This window comes from Corvus brachyrhynchos, unplaced genomic scaffold, assembly GCF_000691975.1.
Source record: "Corvus brachyrhynchos isolate BGI_N302 unplaced genomic scaffold, ASM69197v1 scaffold95, whole genome shotgun sequence".
NCBI classification, from domain to species: domain Eukaryota; kingdom Metazoa; phylum Chordata; class Aves; order Passeriformes; family Corvidae; genus Corvus; species Corvus brachyrhynchos.
In genome coordinates, this window is record NW_008238347.1 from 2,101,963 (window position 1) to 2,106,815 (window position 4,853).

The window sequence follows — 4,853 nt, forward strand, 5'->3', positions numbered from 1 at the left end:
TAAAGCCCTTATTTCCAGTTAGTGCTGCCTTGCTTCTATCTCCAGTTTGTATCTCCAGCATTTATTATTGTTTCTTCCATGGGGTTAAAGACTCTTGTATTGTTCAGTCTTTCTCTAGGGAAGATTTCTACTTCCCTACAGCTATGTCCTGGTACGTTCTTCTTTTTTTGTAAACTGAACAAATTAACTCATTAAATCTTTGCAGTTGGACAATTTTGCCCTTCCTGAAGCATCTTCTTTTGAATTTTCTCAGAACTTTTCCCAGTTTTCCAATAGCTGCTATAAAAGTACATGGGGCAGACCTATAAGAAGAATTCCACACTGCATACTGATAATGCTGTATACAGAGTTCAGTACTTTCCTAGGCCCAGTTCTCACAATTTTCCATTAGCTTGTTACTGTATCAGGTTGATCTGCTTGTCCATTGTGACCTCTAAATTGTTCCCAAGGCTGTTGATTGTCTCTAAATTCATTGCTTTGTAATATGTATTAAGTGTAATTTGTTTGAATGGATCGAACTTAATGATCCAGATCTGTTTATACAGCTGCCCTGCCTATTTTGTTAATTACCCTTTCACCAATCTTTGCATCGTAAAGTAAACTTTGTCATCCTATATGTTTTTGTTTGCTTTCCTACCAAGGAAAAGGATGTCCTGGTCCCACCACTATGCATACCACCATTTGATAATGTTACAGAGATAACTACTACAGATATTCGCTACTGACAGCTAGCCAGTCCTTAGCCTTTATTTCTGTTACATAAATGTTTTTCTCTTAAATCAGAATGTGCTACTAAAATACTACATAGATATGCATGTATGTCTTTGCATCTATATAGTTGCCGTTATCAAGCAGATCTGTACGTTCTTCGAAAGACTGGGATCAAATTCCTCATTTGAAGCAAAGTACCACTACTGAGGAAGTGGGAATAAGCAACCTTAAGAATAGCAGTAAAAACAGAAGCTTATTTTTGCTTGCAAAAACACTATTAGAGACAAAAATTATTTGGAGCAGGAAGGACAGAAGTTATTTCATGGTAGCATTTCTATTTTATGAACTAGATAACAACATAAAACAACAAAGAACTTATCCTATAGCAGCAGCCATCATGCTCAAGACTCCCTCTCATGTCAGAGAATGACAGTGCTAAGAGCTCATACTGTTGAGAAAAGCAGCGTGTGCAAACTGCTGCACAAACCCAGAATCTCATGGAAACAGTGTGACTGCACGATATAGCTGTAAAGCAGAAAATTTTCACAGCTACCAAAACAACACCAAGTTCTTAAAAAAATAGAAGCGAGAGGAAATGCTGTACCTGTGACTATTTCAGCTTGCATTTATCATTCGACCATAGTGCGTCCTCCTTAAAGAATAAATTGTTCTGACAGAATGGTAGACAGAGCTTCCTATCAAAATAACATGTAACTTCACTGTAAGTGAAATGGATAGCTCTTCTCTGGCAGATGAACAGCTGGGTTTGGACCTGGCCAGAAAATGGGCACAAAACACGATAGTAATGCTGCCAGGAATGTAAGGCAAGCCAAGTACCGTCTCCTAAAACTCATTTATTACATTTCCAGTATGTAAGGCTGTAGGTTCGAATATGTAATTACAACTCTGCCAGCTGTCCAAGTGAGACAGCGAGGGTGTGTTCAAGCTGCCTATGAAGATAAGCCATTTTAATGTCATCCTGAATTAAGTACCCAGCATAAGCTGTGTAACCTGCTTCAATGTGTTGGAGATTTAAATAGATGAGGTAGCATGGTTTACAAGGAAAGTATCATTCCTTTGAGGGGGTTCAACTCGTAAAACACCAGTGCTGTCACTGGTAGGATCCCAGGATGTACTGTAAATAAATGAGACATCATTAATTGTGCAATATTCGATGTAGAAATAGTTCTCTTTGGTTTACAGCATATAAGTGCATCACTTATTTCACACTAGAGAAAAGTCTGAGATTACAAAAGTTACATGAGAAGTGAAAATAGTTGCTTGGGAGTCACTTGAAATGGCAAAGGTACTCAGACTAGGAATTTCAAACCATGTAGGAGTGTAAGTCTTCCTTTCAAATGGGACTTCAGTCCAGATTTAGGTACCAGTTTGACTTGAACAGGTATTAGATACTTACATGGCTTACATGGCATGAGAATTTGGACTTTAGGAACTTGAAATACGAGGTCCCAATCAAAATCAGCAGGTCATTGGCCCCTAAATGCCTCAGATATTTACAAAATTGGTATTTCATGTTCTTCGTAAGTCTGATACTTTTGAGAAACATCTATCCTCTCTTATCAGTATATGTTCCTGTGATCAAAGGCACTCTGTATATAGCAAGAGGGCTCCACAGTGTGAAGACAGACCTATAGTCAGTAGTAATTATCCCAACAATTCCCATGGGAATTTTGTCTTCTTAAAAGTCATAACTGCAATATTAACAGCTGGGCTGTCAAAGCATATCCCACTCTGCAGAAATAAAATGTTGCTATGTACAGTTACAGGAGTGCATCCTCTATGATTAGATCAACGCATTATGACTCCGGGATATCAGATCAATACCTTACAAGTTTCTGTTACTATATAGCTTTACTGCAGTCATCTGTAAATACAATACAACAGCATAACATCCCATAGTGAAACACTGTTGGAGAAGGGGAAAAAAATCAAAAGGCAATATAATCAGGATGTTTCAATACCAAAAACATCTTGATCCTGAAAATTCTTCAGTGTTTTCACTGTCTCTAGCAGACTGTACATACATATCTTGCTGGTGGGCTGAGCTATGAAAAATCACAGGTACATGACAAATAATCTTGGTACTAAACTACTACCATATATTTCTTTTTCATGTAATTGTGTTTGTGCCGTCACCAGTTTGGCTCCGTTTTCACAACAGTAACTTAACACTGAGGCAGGCAACCTGTTGTTTCATACATTGCTTCTTAGGTGCCAAAGATGGCTAAAATTCTCTGACAGGTCCATACAGCATCTTTTCCTATATCACTTTTAGTAGCAGCTGAAAGAATATACAGTCTGCTTATATATCTGAACAATCTGGAGTCTAACGTCTGTACGTTTTTCCTATGGGCAGCATCATTTCAGCACCTGGCAAAAAAATTACTAGAGGCTGGAAGGTCCTATATATAAGGCTGGTCTGGTCTCTTGTCTCTTACCACAGATTTCCTGTGGCCTTGGGTGGATTGCTTTATCTTTCTTTTCATATCAGTTCTGCATCTCTGAGGATAATCCATATCTCCCTTCCAGTTTTCTGTCTGTCATTATTTTAACTTCTGTGGGATCAAGGCTGACATATATGCCTCCACATATGACTCTACTTACTGCTGCTATGTATTACTTACTATAATACAAAGATAGCTAATGCTGGTGCCCGAGTTGTACCAGTTAATAAATACCCCTCGATTCAGTAGGAAGTTCTGCTTTGCACTGATGGGGGAGACATTCCTTGCATTGTGCGAACATACAAAACAAAGGCTGAGAAGGGATATGAGCACTCTATAAATACAACCTGGAGGTAAACACCAGAAGAGGAAAAGAACTATTTTTAAGCAAAAGGACAATGTAATCACACGAATAAATGGTGTTGAATCTGGTCTGGAAACCAGGAGTAGCAGGAGAGCTGAAACCTGAAAGGTTTTTGTTTAAGATATAATTGGAGGAATTAATAAAAGGAGTAGTAACAACGGGTACTGCTTTTGGTAATGAAGATAGTCCCATTCGGTCCTACATTCCTGAAAAATAAAAACTGCTAAAAAAGTTTAGGTCTTTACGAATGGATACATCTGATATTCCTTACCCTGCACTTCCACTGACAACAGGAGTAGATTAGAGCTGGTCTGTTTTAAATAATGGAGAAATGAAGAAAGAGAGGTAGGAGCATCATTGCTAAAGCAATTTTTGCCTGGCTTCATTTTCAAATGAGTTTGTCTCCTGGGAGGGACAGAATCCAGTCCAGACCAGGATCAGAAAATAGAATGGAAATATCACCAGATTTTAGGAAAGTGTCTCACTCCCTACTCCAAGAGGAAAGAGAACCTTTTGCTTTAAACTCAGAGCAGTGGTAAAACACACTGATAGAACAGTGGAGTGCTGGGCTTGACCTGAAAGAGCTTTTCCAATCCTATGTTCCTATGCTTTGGCAAACAATGATTCAACAGAACAGTTGTAGGGCAAGGTATCTAGCGGTAAAATCTCTGGGCTTCAGGATGTACCCATTCATTGCAAGTGAGGTGCCCAGAAATATTCACCTGGAACAAGAAAACAATGGAAAATTTTAGGGCTAACAAGAAAGAGCTGTTGCTCTTCATCTTTAATTCTGGAAGCAGCATTAAATTTTTCTAAATGACTCCAGTTACCCATAATTGTTTCTTGGATTGTTATGTTTTTCACACACATGCCTCGCCCCTGAAAATCAGAAAGTCTGGGTGAACCGTTTAAAGTTTGCCCCCATTTTCCAGTGGCATCTTTTAATATTTTAACTGTTGAATGACTTGTTCCCTTATGCTATGTCTTTCACCTTCCCAGTTTCCAAGGAAAAATTCTGAGAAGTTAACAGAAAGGAGGAGGAAAGGCTTGGGTTTGCCTTAGAGAGCAAATTCTGCAAAAAACATTACCTCCCCCCAAAAATATACTTTTGGAAAGAAAGTGACAGCAAATTCCCTAGGAACTTCGTGAAGGGTTGAGTGTATCCGAGGGAGTAGTGGGCGCACAGCCGCATTCCTTAGCAGGCGCAGCCTTGCCGGTCTGCCAGTCTGGTTGTCCCCGGAACACCTCACCTCGCCCGCCCTTGATCCCTTACGGGCTGGGCAAGCAATGGGGCACTCACAGCCTCGGGGAGC